Source organism: Schistocerca serialis, chromosome 2 (genome assembly GCF_023864345.2).
Source record: "Schistocerca serialis cubense isolate TAMUIC-IGC-003099 chromosome 2, iqSchSeri2.2, whole genome shotgun sequence".
Taxonomy (NCBI): domain Eukaryota; kingdom Metazoa; phylum Arthropoda; class Insecta; order Orthoptera; family Acrididae; genus Schistocerca; species Schistocerca serialis.
Genome location: NC_064639.1, coordinates 1,108,489,774 through 1,108,506,963, shown reverse-complemented (window position 1 = coordinate 1,108,506,963; position 17,190 = coordinate 1,108,489,774). Strand labels below are relative to the sequence as shown.

The following is a 17,190-nucleotide window of genomic DNA, read 5'->3' as shown; positions in this document are numbered from 1 at the left end:
TGTAAGCAGTGCCTAATTAAAAATATAGGAGAGAGTCCAAAGCAAGTGTTTCATTGTTGAGTATCCAAACTGCACACAGTAAAGGTGATATCTAGTGGCAACCGTCTCAACAAAAACATGACAGTCAGGCTGCAAATGTAGTACCAGAAGCTCCCTAGCAGCCGAACACATAACTATCAGTGTTGAAATGGATGTAAGTGGAGTTTTATTTTACAAAGGTCAAGTATACTAAGGATTTTAAATTTCTGTCAAAATAGTAAAAATGAGATAGCTTGGGGTTTTCTGTTAGGGGGTTAAAGGGCTACATATCAGATGAAATCTTGAAATTTTCAATTATTATTATTTTTTTTTTTTCATACGTCTTAACCTATGGAATTTCCCCTTTCCAGTGTTATATAATATAAATATACTACTGCCATATTTCTGATTTATTCATTCATTTAAACAAAATGCTGTGTGGGCATGATCAAGTTCCAAGAATCTGAACAGTTGAAGAAGGTAAGATTCTCATCAGTTATTTAAGTTGATCGGGGTTCAAAAGCTTTAAAAGCAGTTGAGGAAGAGAAGCCATATGGAGAAAAGAAAATATAGCTATCACTAAACTGGAGTGCATAGGTCATGTACAAAAGCAAATGGGTACGAGAGTGCGACGACCAAAAACTGCATACAAGGGAAAAATATTGGAAGACTACAGAGAATTAGATGTTAAGAACAGACTCACAGAATCTATCATAAATAAAATCCAAAATTATTATGCCATGGCCATCAGGCAGGATGTCAGTAATGTAGAAGATATGAGAAAAGCTCTATGGGCAGTTTTTTTTCCCCACGTCTTCAACAGGTGATAGACCCATTCATGGCCTATGCCATCTAGGAAGTGAATTAATGGTGCAAAGACAACAGAGCACAGCAAAATAGTTAGAAATTTATTCAGAAACCAGCTATACCTTTCAGTGGAGGTCTTGAAAGAAACTTTGAGAGATTTGTCAGATGTGAGACTATTGAAAAAATGTCTTCATGGCCTCACCCAGATTCCTGATGAGCCAGTCAACAGCTTAATTTGGGACAGAATTCCGAAGACATTGCTTGTGTCGATTAGTACCCTGCATTTTGGTGTCTTCGATGCAGTGGTGACATTCAGTGAAGGAAGCGTTGCAAAGTGTGAAGTTCTGAAAAGCCTGCTATAAACTGTTCATCATTTTGCAGTGAAGCAAGTATTAAATTCAGACAAAGAAAGAGTCAGGGCACCAGAGAGAGCTATTGGAGACCTTGAAACAAAGGCAGGACATTACAGACAGGCAGGAAAAAGGAAATTGTGAGATGAGAGGGAAGGGGGACGCAGACAGTTCATCTTACGGAGCTGGCATGTATTGACAACTTTAATGACTGTTTCCCATAAGCTGTATTTTTTAAGAATAAAGTATACTTGTTTTCAGCTTCTATGTGTCGGAATTTGTTCAAAATTAGTGGATACACTAATCTGAGTATTGTGCATATTTTAGCGCAGAAGTTTTCCTTTTTGTAAATCTCAAAGACGTTGGAGCCTTACGTACATAGAGAAGACCAGACAGTTTTTATTTCAGTTTCCATTATTATCTTAAAACTAATAAATATTTTTAGATATCCTTCTGTTAAAGTGGTTAGAAATGTGTAACCTACAAGCCATAATTTTTACAAATTTTTATTCCCTATACTTTCAGAGAAAAGGTACCTTTTATACAAATAAATGTTACATTATTTAAGATAGGGATTACCAACCTGCCCCTGACCCCCTGAAGGGAAACACTGGTAGGAAACACAGCAGAAATGTTAGAATTGTCACGGAGCCAGTGAATTGTCGGTAATTTAACACTAGTCAGGTGTGGTAATGTGGCTGAAACAATCAGCAACTAACAAATATATGTCCAGAAAGACCACATAGATTGTATTATAGTTCACAACAATGACAAAAGGTACTGCAAGCAAGAACGAAGCAAGCTGGGCCTCCAGTTCTCACTCTAGGGCATAGCACAAATGGTGGGTATTCCTAGGCAGAGGAAGATGGTATCACCGGGAGTGAGGCCATGCTTACTTGTTAGCAAACATTCTGTTCGATACCATAATATGCTTTATGTATTCTATGAATCTGACTTGAACACTGAAGAATGGATGATTAATAGCTTAGCACTTGGACACATTCTTTCCTCGACTAAAACACACACACACACAGCTGGAAAGTAGAAATTTGTTTTTATGCTTCCTGCGCATAAGATTTTTTCCCATTTCTTTCACTTTCTTCATCACCTATTTTCTTTACGTTTTTGCAACTTATATTGCCTTGTTTTGTTTCTGGTCTATAGTCTTCTGTTTGTGTCTTCTTTGACTTTTATGTTTATTTTAATTACATTTCTTTTCTGACCTGTCAATCACAATCTCCACCACAACTTATTTCACTTTTCTTTTCCAAATCTTTTGTGCTTTAGTCATTTTAATTTACAAGTATAAAGTTTTTCTATAATTGTACATTGCTGATTATTTCTTACTTCTCGGTTTCACGAACTGTGCATATTTAAAACCATTCTGGCCCTATACTAAATTTTTACGTGAAGTATTATCTACTACATTATTCCAAAGCCTTTTCAGTGAATGGCTTGTGTCTATCCATCTTTTTATATATTCTGCTGTTGCTTTATTTTTATCACATTAATTACTCTTTGTAATCTCTCACTTGACTGCTAATTTTAATTAAGTGGTCATCTTTTTTGTGTTGATGTAAAGCACTGGTTCCCAGCCTGAGGGTAATTAAAATTTCCTAGAGGTAGAAACAAGTGTTTAATTGTGTTTCAGTCATGAAACTAAATTCTTTCTGAAAGGTCATTACTATTAGTAGTATTTTGTAAGTTAGTACTATTTTGTTAAGTTACCAATGATTATATATATTTTTTTCAATTATTGCCATTAATGTGTGACACAGTGCATTGGAGGTTACAGCTTGTGAAATGAATGTGTGACTATCATCTTCCTCACATAGTCCACACACTACTCAATAATACATTGTACTTTGTAGTAACACTGAGACATATACATTACATATTAGTTCTCTGAGTTGTAGGCAATTCCTGCAATAGACACTTCACAACGGTAAATAAATGAACTGACAGCTCAACACAACAGTAATTACCTAATGGCTACTACCCTGCTGTAGGGCTTACGGTTTACTATTATTGTTATTATTCTTATTATTAGTAGTGGCAGTGGTCAGACACAAAGTACAGGCAGCCTGAAGTCTTCCAGTTTCTGTCAGTTGAGAAGTAAAGAGTCCAGCAATAAAGTGATTTACAAAAGTAGTTCTAAGTAAGTTTCATATGTTTTAACTTGGTTGCTTTTCAATAGGGAGAGGAGTGTTTCATGAGAAGCATGCTTTGTAACAAGTGTCTACCCGCAATGTGGATGGATAGTTCGGTATCTATATCTGCCAGTAATGCCATGGCAATGAAGGGTGTGGAACCAACAAAATTGGCAGCCAGTGAACTGGGTATGATGGTTGTTAACATGGGATGGCCACAGTGTGTGTACTGGAGGGAGCCTCTGGTTTCTGAGACACCAAGTTAAAGTGGCTGCTGACTCAAGTCAGTTGTGTGTGTACTGACTTAGCAGGTAATGGGCATGGTCCACGGATCTCCTGCATGGATAAACGCCACATTCAGTGTTGGATCTGTTGTGGCCTACACACCACTCCCAGCAGCCACATTCCTGGAAGCGTTCATTGGTTTGAGTACGCACATTTGGTTGTGGACTGGGATGGACAGAAGGGGTGATAGTCCAGCACAGGGGTCAACAGTTTTCTGAGGTCGTGGTTAGAGATGATAGGTGCACAAGACACAGAAACCAATTATGACTGTGGCAAGAGCATACTCAGCCATCACCTCCAGGGTCTTCGCCCTGTACACACGATGTCAGTTTTCCTCCAGCATGTGAGGCAATGGGACTTGCTACCCCTGCAACATGATTATGACTGATGACTGGAGGTCATTGCGGCGTTCCTCTTCCACAGCATTGGGGGGGGGGGGGGGGGGGGGAGCAACTGATGGATGCTGAGGCATTCCCTGTGATGCCACCTGTGCAGCCCATTGAAAATTATGAAGAATAGTTGTCATATTTTCAATCGCCGGCCTCCTCCCTCTCCCCCCCCAAACATTGACATAGACCTTGCCACTTTCACCCTTACATGCCCACTAAAAGTGTGTCCATGTCTGCCAATAATGCCATGGCAATGGAGGACTCAGAACCAACAATGTTGGCAGCCAGTGTACTGGGTACGATCAACAGGGAACACTCACACCGTGTGTACTAGAGAGAGCCTCTGGTTTCTGAGGCACCGAGTTAATGCAGCCACCAACTCAAGTCAATTGTATGTGTAGTAGCTTATCAGGGTGGTGTGTGGATTTTCACCCACTTAAACATTTGCACGTTTAGGGGGATCTCTTCTTGTTTGATCTCTTTATTACACGCGCTATTGAGTTCTGGCTTGTGTTCTGGTCATGATTGGTTTTTGCTTGGATGTAGTAATTAGCTTTCTTTTTTGAGAAGGAGTCGTAGTTATCACTCATGATGCAGTGAGACTTGCTTCATTATTCTATGAAAAAAGGTAGTGAGAAGTGAATAGTACCTATGGTGTCATTGACTCATTAGCCTGTGATAAACCATCTACAAAAATTAAATATCAATTATATTTTGTCATGTTGAAAATAAAAGGTTCAAAAAAAAATTCTTTTACTTCTAAAAGTTAGATTAATGCTAATATTGATGATATTTGGAAGTGGGGGGGTTACTGCCTGATACCTTATTGCGCTAAGGGATAATGGTCTCAAAAAGATTGGGAACCACATAAACTACAGCATTCCAAACTATGTTGCAGATTGTTAACAAGTGTGTGTGGGTGTGTGTGTATGTGTGTGTTTTAGAATTATATCAGTTAGGTTATTAGCACAATACTAAAATAATCTCAAACAAATGTGATTAAAGTGTATAAAATTTAAATAGTATAAAGTACAAAGTCAGTTGAAATACCACTTGCTCTCTCCCATTGTCTCTCAGATTTACCCACGCATTCACATTCTACATCTACATCTACATCTATACTCCGCGAGCCACCTTACGGTGTGTGGCGGAGGGTACTTATTGTACCACTATCTGATCCCCCCTTCCCTGTTCCATTCACGAATTGTGCGTGGAAAGAACGACTGCTTGTAAGTCTCCGTATTTGCTCTAATTTCTCGGATCTTTTCGTTGTGATCATTACGCGAGATATATGTGGGCGGTAGTAATATGTTGCCCATCTCTTCCCGGAATGTGCTCTCTCGTAATTTTGATAATAAACCTCTCCGTATTGCGTAACGCCTTTCTTGAAGTGTCCGCCACTGGAGCTTGTTCAGCATCTCCGTAACGCTCTCGCGCTGACTAAATGTCCCCATGACGAATCGCGCTGCTTTTCGCTGGATCATGTCTATCTCTTCTATTAATCCAACCTGGTAAGGGTCCCATACTGATGAGCAATACTCAAGAATCGGACGAACAAGCGTTTTGTAAGCTACTTCTTTCGTCGATGAGTCACATTTTCTTAGAATTCTTCCTATGAATCTCAACCTGGCGCCTGCTTTTCCCACTATTTGTTTTATGTGATCATTCCACTTCAGATCGCTCCGGATAGTAACTCCTAAGTATTTTACGGTCGTTACCGCTTCCAATGATTTACCACCTATGGCATAATCGTACTGGAATGGATTTCTGCCCCTATGTATGCGCATTATATTACATTTATCTACGTTTAGGGAAAGCTGCCAGCTGTCGCACCATGCATTAATCCTCTGCAGGTCCTCCTGGAGTACGTACGAGTCTTCTGATGTTGCTACTTTCTTGTAGACAACCGTGTCATCTGCAAATAGCCTCACGGAGCTACCGATGTTGTCAACTAAGTCATTTATGTATATTGTAAACAATAAAGGTCCTATCACGCTTCCCTGCGGTACTCCCGAAATTACCTCTACATCTGCAGATTTTGAACCGTTAAGAATGACATGTTGTGTTCTTTCTTCTAGAAAATCCTGAATCCAATCACAAACCTGGTCCGATATTCCGTAAGCTCGTATTTTTTTCACTAAACGTAAGTGCGGAACCGTATCAAATGCCTTCCTGAAGTCCAGGAATACGGCATCAATCTGCTCGCCAGTGTCTACGGCACTGTGAATTTCTTGGGCAAATAGGGCGAGCTGAGTTTCACATGATCTCTGTTTGCGGAATCCATGTTGGTTATGATGAAGGAGATTTGTATTATCTAAGAACGTCATAATACGAGAACACAAAACATGTTCCATTATTCTACAACAGATTGACGTAAGCGAAATAGGCCTATAATTATTCGCATCTGATTTATGACCCTTCTTGAAAATGGGAACGACCTGCGCTTTCTTCCAGTCGCTAGGTACTTTACGTTCTTCCAGCGATCTACGATAAATTGCTGATAGAAAGGGGGCAAGTTCTTTAGCATAATCACTGTAGAATCTTAAGGGTATCTCGTCTGGTCCGAATGCTTTTCCGCTACTAAGTGATAGCAGTTGTTTTTCAATTCCGATATCGTTTATTTCAATATTTTCCATTTTGGCGTCCGTGCGACGGCTGAAGTCAGGGACCGTGTTACGATTTTCCGCAGTGAAACAGTTTCGGAACACTGAATTCAGTATTTCTGCCTTTCTTCGGTCGTCCTCTGTTTCGGTTCCATCGTGGTCAACGAGTGACTGAATAGGGGATTTAGATCCGCTTACCGATTTTACATATGACCAAAACTTTTTAGGGTTCTTGTTTAGATTGTTTGCCAATGTTTTATGTTCGAATTCGTTGAATGCTTCTCTCATTGCTCTCTTTACGCTCTTTTTCGCTTCGTTCAGCTTTTCCTTATCAGCTATGATTCGACTACTCTTAAACCTATGATGAAGCTTTCTTTGTTTCCGTAGTACCTTTCGTACATGATTGTTATACCACGGTGGATCTTTCCCCTCGCTTTGGACCTTAGTCGGTACGAACTTATCTAAGGCGTACTGGACGATGTTTCTGAATTTTTTCCATTTTTGTTCCACATCCTCTTCCTCAGAAATGAACGTTTGATGGTGGTCACTCAGATATTCTGCGATTTGTGTCCTATCACTCTTGTTAAGCAGATATATTTTCCTTCCTTTCTTGGCATTTCTTATTACACTTGTAGTCATTGATGCAACCACTGACTTATGATCACTGATACCCTCTTCTACATTCACGGAGTCGAAAAGTTCCGGTCTATTTGTTGCTATGAGGTCTAAAACGTTAGCTTCACGAGTTGGTTCTCTAACTATCTGCTCGAAGTAATTCTCGGACAAGGCAGTCAGGATAATGTCACAAGAGTCTCTGTCCCTGGCTCCAGTTCTGATTGTGTGACTATCCCATTCTATACCTGGTACATCTACACCTATATTTTTCAAGCCTCCTTGTGGTGTGTGACTGGGAGTACTGTATGTACCACAATCACTTATCCTCATTCTAATTCCAGTCAGAAATAGTGTGCAGGAAGGAGGATTGCTGATGAGCGTCCATCTCTTTGGACCATCAGTTCTCGAACAGGTTTGATGCAGCCTGCCACTACTTCCTCTTCTGTGCCAAACTGTTCATCTCAGAGTAGTACTTGCATCCAATGTCTTCAATTATTTGTACTTATATATTCCAATCATTTTTATTCCCCTGTGCTGAAATTTCCTGTCCTCCTTGAGGTGTTCTCTATTTTGTGTACCAGTTTTAATTCATACAGGACCCAGACTCATGAATAATGCTAATGTCAATGACTTCTTCTCTTTTTTTTGGGGGGGGGGGGGGGGGTTGGGTGAGGGTACTACCTGATATCTGACTGTGCTAACAGGTAATGGTCTCAAAAAGTTTGGGATCAACTGCTCTAAAGCAAACATATAAACTACAAGATTCCAAACCATGTTGCAGATAGCAGGCTGTTCAGTGTTAACAAAGGTGTGTGTGGTTTGAGGATGTATAGCAATGAGGTTATTAGCCCACATACTAAAATAATCTCAAATAAATGTGATTAAAATGTGTAAAATTTAATTAGTATAAAGTACAAAGTCAACTGAAATACCATTCGCTCTCTCCCATTCTCTCTCTGATTTACTCACACATTCATACTGTGTCTACACCTATATTTTGCAAGCCACCATGTGGGGTGTGACTGAGGGTACTGTGTGTACCACTATCACTTATCCCCATTATAGTTTGTCACAAATAATGTGCCTCCATTTCTTTGTATCATCAGTTCTCAGACAGGTTTGATGCAGCCTGCCACAACTTCCTCTTCTGTACAAAACTGTTCATCTCAGGGTAGTACTTGCATCCAACACCCTCAATTACTTGTACCAGTATATTCCAGTCTCTGTTATTCCACTACAGTTTTAGCCTCTGAAGCTCTCTTTGGTTCCCTGATGCCTTATCACGTGTCCTGCCATCGTGTCCCTTCTACAAGTCAGAGTCCACATAATTCTTTCCTCACCAATTCTGTGAAGAACCCCCTTATTTCTTATCTTATCAGTATACCTAATATTCAACATTCTGTAATGTGCCACATTTCAATAGTGTCAATTCTTCTTTTCCTGTGAGCTTTAATCACTCTAATTTTGCCTTCGTGGTTTTTTGTGAGATATACTTTGGAGGGAAGCAATGAATTTGAGTGACTCTTATAGGAGAGTACACTCTTGAAATTTTAACAGGAAACCACATTGTGTTGCAGAATGCTTCTCATGTATTGTTTGTCACTGGTTTTGGATGGGCATCTCCAGGAAGTTTTCATGCTTACTGAGTGACATATTTGAAGTGCACAGGAAAAAAACGTGCTTTGTCCTCATTATAAAGTTGTTCAGGAGACGAATTTTAAAGTTTAACACAAAATTTCATGGATACTAATGGACAAAATTAATGAATACAAAAGTCATTTGGAAGTACATGTTGTATTCATTAAATTTAATGTAAACTGTTTCCTATAATATTTAAATTGTGGTTTTATTGGCATAATATTTAAAGTAATGCCATGTGTTACATGGAAAGAGCGTGCTGCTGGTTTACAGCAAGATAGAACGTATTGGAAGTAAAACTGTGTCCTTTGTTAAACATTTTTGTGTCAGGTTGTTTCGTAGTGGAAAACAATGTTTGAAACAAAAAGGTAGCTCTTGGTAAACTTTCTCTTAGATATTTTAACATCAGGGAATAATATATATCACTTTGTTCCAACATGCATTTCTCAGCGCAGAGTAAAATTTTTGTATGCAATACTCCTTCAAAACCTGGAGGTACTGATTATTACTGCTCATCATCAGAAGCAGCATTATAAAAATTATTCTAAACAAATATTTTATTAAATTTTTATATTTTATCTCTTAGCAGGGGATGGATATTCTTCAGACTGTTGTTCTTGAAGTTGCTAGGGAACTCTCACCACCACCACCAACAAAATCCTAGCTTCATTATGAATTACTCAGTGTTGAATGAGGGGGGGGGGGGGGATGTTTTTGTGTGTGTGTGTGTGTGTGTGTGTGTGTGTGTGTGTGTGTGTGTGAGATGGCAACCTTTCTGCTTGGCCTTGTTGGAAAAGGACAGTAGCTCAAATATTTATTCTTCAGAAATGACTCCCAATTTTCTATCATTTCTTGATTGACCACCACAGCATCAGGAGACTCAGGTTTACATCAAGCTTCAACCATGACCCATACCTAATCCATTTAATCCATTGGAACTTCAGCTACTGCTTATGTGTTAGTCAGTCCCACATTCTTATCACATTCTAAAAAGAATATCATGTAATAGGGAAGTTACTTTCATTGTCTCCAAAAGTTTCAGTTCACTCACAAGATAATTAAGATACCCTGATAAAGAGTCATTCTTGTTCTGGCCTGAGTAAAAATCACAAAAAAACTTCAAGATGTTTAACTTTCTTGTGCAGTAATTCTGTCACAAAGCAATTTAAAAAGGAATCAGCTTATTGGCCCCTTTTCTTCCAGATTTTCAGTGTAAGTGTAGAACATTGAAGTTGCATTTAACAGCTGATGAATATTGAAAGAGTAAACTGACAACTGCCTTTTGTATCAGATGTCATTAGTACTTATGTTTGATAAGCATACCTATTTTTATAATCCATGCAGATTGCTTTTATTGCATTAGACTTTTGGCTTCATAAAAGAGATTTTCTCTTTAAGGAACAGAATGTTTCAGTTTTTGACTCTGTGTAGTTTCTGGTCAGTGGTGATCCTATTAATTTCTTTCAAGACTTGTTTCTTTATGTCACAATCTAAATTTTCAGGTAACATTGCATTTAGCACTTTCATCTCAGCAGTGTACTTATCACAGGTTGAACAAGTATCATTCCTTGGATACCCAAAAGCTATATTGAATTTGGTGTTGAATACTGTTCCAAACATTTAATATGAAATGTCAGGATTCGGGTGCTTTTTGTGGATCAGTTCATGCAATTTAGCCACCAAAAGTTCCTTTTGGTCTTGTCTTTGCTGTAATGATTTTATGTTCCCTTAAATGAATGACTGTGATTGTAAACTGCCATTTCTACTTCTTCCTTAATTTTCCATGGCATACTTCCATGCTTACCCATTCCAGCACAAAAAGACTTGCCCAGCTTCAAAAATTTCTGAACTGTCATTAATCATTGCCTTCCCTGCTACTCCATGTACTCCCATGACAGATTTTCTATGTATAGGAATTTCATGTAAAATGTCACAATCTTTCACTTTTACTCTGTAGATGAAATACACTCTTGAAGCTGTGCTTCATCTTCATTCTTCATTGATCACTTTCTGTGAAGCGAAAGTATTGTAACGAAACCTGTCAGATATGATGATTTGTATTAAATTCTCGTATAATATTTTGTCTTTAACTCAATAGTCACAGTCCTGTCCTAGTTCATGCGACTGAACCTTTAATTTCTTCATGATTGTACTCATTCGCTCTCATACGTGACTTTTTTGACCCTGTTATAATCTAAGGGTCTCGGTCTTTCAACCTTAGATGGAATACTCATCATTCAGTATGAATAATAAACTATTAAAACTGAAATGAATAATTTAGAACAGCTGCATTACTAAATATAATGTCTTAAACTAAAGAAATGGTTTTCACTAATACCAAGAATCCACAACAAAGGAAAATTCTGTGTTTTTGGCTGCAACATTGTTAGCCAGCTGACAAGGAATCAAAAACTTATTACATAACATTGGACAAAGTACATTTATTCTCTGTAGTGAGAGATAGTAGCACATTCATTCGCTGCATGCTTAATCTAAACAGGTTATGGAATGTGGATTATTCATATTATTACAATGGTTGATTAACAATATTAAACAACACAGATTCCTACATCTCATGTTATACATAACTCACTTTTGAAAAAAAAAGTGGACAAAGCACATTCTTTTCCTGTACCCTTCATTTGGATTGAACTGCTACAGCTGCATTAAAATGATTTATTGATCGTGACTAGTTTTGTCTTTACCTTTACCCTTATTGACTTTTAATGACTGCTATTGTTAAAAGGTGAATAGCTTGTTAACTGAAGATGTGACTATAATACCACAAACCTAATAATGATCAATAAATCATTTTTATGCAGCTATTGCAGTTGTCATCATTGTAAATGTGTTGTCACAGTTGTGGTTGTCCTTCATACCAAATGATTTTATTTATTCATTTATTTATATCGCATAAATCCAATACTGCGAGGCATTCGCATGGATGTAGAATGTGTCAGAATTATTACAAATAATACAAAAGGAATACGTAAAAGTACCTCTTGCAAGAGGATATCTGGTATAAGATAAAATACACATTAATAGGTATAGAAAAAATTACATTAAAAAATATGGCAGATCTTAATAGCTAAATGAAAGACACAGTAATGTTAACAGTGATTGTATCGTAATGCACAATAGCACATCAAATTAGTAAATGAAAAAATCAATTACAGTTAACCCTACTGAAATATTCTTCTATCGAATAGAAGGAATCATCTAATAAATACTGTTTGAGCTGTTGTTTAAATTTGGGAAGCTCATGGATAAGTAATTTCAGTGATGGTGGAAGAGTATTGAACACCTTGCAGCTCAAGTAATGGACTCCTTTTTGGACAATGGTAAGGTTTTTTGATTCATAATGGAGGTCCTTCTTCCTCCTGGTATTGCGGGTATGGTATGAATCATTGGTTTTGTACGATTGTCCATTTTTACCCATGAAACATTACAGGAAGTAGGTATATTGGCATGCAGTTGTCAGTATCCCTAATTTTCTGAAAAGGTTCCTACAAGAATGTCTAGGCTGGACTCCACTCATTATCGTAATAACTCTCTTTTGGGCAATGAATATTTATTTGGATAGTGGCTGATTACCCCAGAAAACAATGCCATACAGCAATAATGCATGGAAATAAGCAGTTTTTGTGGTGTCTTGGTCACATACAGTGGAAATAATACTAACAGCGAATGTTGCTGAGCTGAGTTTTTTGGTGGAGGTGCAAAATATGTCCAGGACCATTTTAGACTGTTGTAAATGTGTACACCCAGAAACTTGGTTGACTCAACTTGTAGTAACTCACTACCATTCTATGTAATACTTAATTGATCCTCAACTTTTTTCCTTACTTGGAATTGCACAAACTTATTAACATTTAGTGATAACCCATTATTTACAAACCAATTACATACTTCACTAAAGACAATATTGGCCGATTCCTCAAGATTGAGGTTGGGAGTTTTGTTGATGAGGATAGAGGTGTCATCAGCAAAAAGAGTAAAGTGAGTTTTAAAGCTAGTATGCAAGGGAAGGTCATTGATAAAGATAAGGAAGAGAAGGGGGCCAAGTACAGAGCCCTGAGTAACACCACAGCCAATAGAGCCCCAGCTAGATGACACAGAGTACCCCTCAGAGTCATTCAACATGACCTTCTGCTTTCTTCCAGTTAGGTAGGATTTAATCCATGAGCCAACTGAGCCACTTATACCATAATATTCAGCCTTTGCTAAGAGGATTTCATGATTAACACTATCAAAGGCCTTAGAAAGGTCACAGAAGATACCAACAGGAGATAATTTATTATTAAAAACTCTAAGATTTGATGGGTGAAGGAAAAAATAGCTTGTTCTGTAGATACCCCCTGCTGAAATCTGAACTGGCTACTGTTTAATACCTTATAATGCTTGAGGTGTTCAATAAGTCTTTTCTGAACCAATTTCTCAAGAATTTTAGAAAAGGTTGTTAAAAGGGAGATAGGCCGATAGTAACGTCAGCTTTATTGCCTTTTTTAAAGAGTGGTTTGACAATAGCATACTTTAGTCTCTCAGGAACAATCCCGTGCTGGATGGATTCATTGAATATGTGGCACAGTATTTTGCTTATCGGCTTATAGCACTCCTTCAGTAATCTTGAAGAGATACCATCTATGCCAACAGAATTCTTGCTCTTCATCTCTCTAATTATATTCTCAATTTCATGTACTGTGACAGGAGACACTTTAATCTGCTTGGTTTTTTTATTAATAGCTTTTTGAAGGGATAACATGGCTTCATTAACAGAACATGTTTTTCCAGTTTGTACTGCTGATGCGAGAAAGTGGTTGTTAAAAATGGCAGTGATTATTTCAACATTCTCTTGAATGTTATCATTTGTTTTAAGTTCTATTGTGTTTTCTGCAGCAGGGATTTTACTTGTTTCCCTTTTTATTATGCCCCATATGGTTTTAATTTTGTTATTAGAGACATCAGTTTCTGATTTTATAGAAATACTCTTTGCCCTTCTTGGAACTTTTTTAAGGATAGAGCAGTATAGTTTGTAATGTTTTTCCTTTTCTACACTATAACTGGATTTGTGTGAGGCATACAGATTCCTTTTCCTTCTGCAAGACGTTTTAATGCCCATAGTTAGCCAGTTTTTATTAGAGTAGGTCTCTCATTTGGATTTGACAGTTCTTTTAGGAAAGGCCGCTTTGAATAGGCAGATAAATTCATTTAGAAAAGCATTGTACTTGTCATTAACATTGTCAAAGAGCTCAATCTGGCCCCAGTCTACTTCTTGTATGGAATTACAGAAGCTATTGATAGACTGTGTGTTAATTACTCTGAAAGTTTTACTGCAGGAATTGTTCTTACAAAGAGGGCTAACATTATCAATTGAAAGTAGTTGACCACCATGGTCTGAGAGCCCATTAAATATACGGTTTACAGTTATGTTTAGAATTCTACTGCTGTCTAAGAAAATGTTGTCAGTTCGACATGTAGAATTAGCTGTGACTCTTGTGGGAAAATCCACCAGTGCTGTTAACTTAAGAGAGTTCATTAAATGTGATGAATCATTTCTTCCCATGTTATTTGTAAGAAAGTCAACATTAAAATCACCTACAATTATAATATCTTTTGTTTTTGTAAAGAGATGAGTTAACAGAGATTATAACTGTTTTAGAAAAATACAGATTTTGCCTGCTGGAGCCCTATAAAATGAAAGGACAGTAATTTCAGATAAATCAGTACAGATTACAACTCCACAAACCTCACAATATTGATCAATACAGTATTCACTCAAGTCCAATGATGTATAAGCTATTTTGTTCTTAATGTAAGTCACCACTCCACTCTCATCTAAAGAATGTCTACATTAAAGAACTGCTAGATTATAGTTATTCAGTTGCAGTGTGTCACATCCACGTTTCATAAATTGTTCACTAAAACAGATTACATCAGCATAATTAATAAAGTCCTTATCTAAAATGTTAACGGATAGCTCATCTAGTTTACTTAATAAGCCTTGAATGTTCTGATGGTAAACAGCAAATTTATCAGCACTGGCTGGAGATTTGAGGTGGTTGACTGGGTTAGTCTCTCTCAAAGTATTAACATTAGGCTTACTTCGAGGTGTAGTTATGACACAATTTTCCTTTCCTTGTGATGATACCATAGAAAATTCTCACTACAAACTGTGGCTTTTTTGGACCTCTGGCTCCTTCTCCTTGCAGGTTGCACTTCTCCTTGGGTTGGTGAAGAATCCTTGTCTGTTAGCTGCTCTGATGGTTCTGCAACAGCTGCAAATGATACTCTGGGTGCTGATGATGCTTCATCTTTCGGCTCTGGAGCTATTCTTGATGCCAGTATATCTTCCTGAGTTGATGCTGGGAAAGCCTCTTCTGCTTGTGGGAGTGATGATATCCCCTGATCTTCTTCTGAGATTGTTGGTAGGTCTGTTCTGGATTCTGAAGTGATTTCTTGAATGACCATTGGAACAACATTATTTGTTGATGCTAGTACTACTGTTGCAACCACTTCTGATGAGAGTGATTTTCCTTCAGTTGATTCAGGTTTTGCTGCCCTTGGTAAAGTCTCTGTTGTGTCAGCAACTAATCCTGGTAGTGCTGCCACAGGTGTTGGCTCTCTTGAATTCGCTGATGATGGTGAATTTGCTAATGCTATTAATAGTGGGTCCACTGTTGGGAGTTGGGCTGTTGCAGTAATTTTGGAAAGTTGAGCTGCTGCATATGGTATGTTTGCTGAGGTACTGAAGATTGAACTGTTCTAGGCGAGTAATTTATTTTTTTGGTACTTACAGGCAGCACTTCCACAATTTTTCTCCAAAGAAGTTTCTTGCCCTTTCTGCCACCCATGTCTCGTGAAGCTGTCTCTAAGTAGAAAGTCGACAGACAGAAACTGAGTATTTAGATACAGTTTACATATATTTTCGAACCTTTCATTAGCCTTGGTTATTTCTTTGTTTACGCACGATTCAAATGTAAGGTCATGTCTATGTGGAATTCCCAAGACTATCATTGCTTTACTATTATTAGAATCAAGTATCCTCTTCAAGTTTTGGACAGCACTCGACAATTCATTTTTATAAATGTTGTTGGCTCCCCCTACTATTACTGCACATTCATGTATATTTGTTGGAGACCCGTCTTTTATGTTTTTTACAATTTCATACAAGGGTGCTCCTGGTTTCACATAACTGCAAACTTTAACATCATGATCTTCACGTAAGATTTTTGCTAATCCACGCCCGTGACTATCCAAGTGGATGTTTACCTTAAGGGATTTTTTTCCTGTCACACTTTTATTTGACAATACAGTAGCAAATGAGTATTCATTATTTCTGTTCTCTTCAAGAACACTGAAACGATTATTTATTGGCACTTGGACGACAGATTCGTTTGGTTTTCGGCAAGTGAATTTTTTAGGCCTATTAAACTCAGCACAACTTTTATTTGGCGATGTATTAACACTGTTCAGTGAGTGAAGATATATCAAGTCCTGTTTTAGCTTTACTATGTCGTCGCACAGGATGTCAATGATTTTTTCCTTATGTTGCTAATTCACACAGAATACCGTCCAAATTTTGTTGCAAAGGTCTGATTTTACCGGGCTGATCACTAACACTTGTATATACACGAGAGTTTACATGTTCTTTTTTCCCAGTGTTATTAATTAAGATGTGGCATGGCACGCACAAATTATCACACACCGCGTTGTATTTCTCGCACAGAGAACACTTAAACACGCGATTTTTACTACTAAAAACGGAACTCACCAAATGTTTATCTTCTCCGGCCACCATCTTCTTCCTTATAACATTCTAATGAACTAGTGATGAAATGTCCTGCCCTTCTTTGGACCTTCTTTATTTTCCATATCAGTTGTAATTGGTACAAGTCCCAGACTGAGAAACAGTACAAAAAAAAAAAAAAAAAAAAAAAAAAAAAAAAAAAAAAAAAAAAAAAAAAAAAAAAATTTATTTCAAATTGTTTACAAAACAACCTTATCCCCTCCAAAATACTCTCAATTACAACTAATATATTTGTTCCACCAGTGCTTCGACTGTTTGAAACATTTTTTGCAGTCACCCTTAGAAATGGGTGACAGCTCTTCCCTCATTTTTTTCCTTGACTTCTTCAGTGTTGTCAAACTGGTGTCCTTTCAAGCTCTTTTAATGCTTCGAAAGAAAGAAAAAGTTGCACTACACAGGTCGGGTGAGTAAAGTGGTAGGGCAGTGGAACCATGCTACTTTTAGCTAAAAACAGTGTAACAGAGATGGCTGTGTGTGCAGGTGCATTGTCATGGTGGAAGAACCAGTCTTCTGTCTGCCTAAATCTTC

The 17,190-nt window shown here is 37.7% G+C and overlaps 1 protein-coding gene across 5 annotated transcripts in view; it reads left to right on the top strand.

Annotated features, from left to right (window-relative positions):
* LOC126458565 (coiled-coil domain-containing protein 39) overlaps nt 1-17,190 on the top strand; it is a 502,134-nt gene that overhangs the window by 197,872 nt on the left and 287,072 nt on the right. The gene's annotated exons all lie outside the window — the stretch shown is intronic.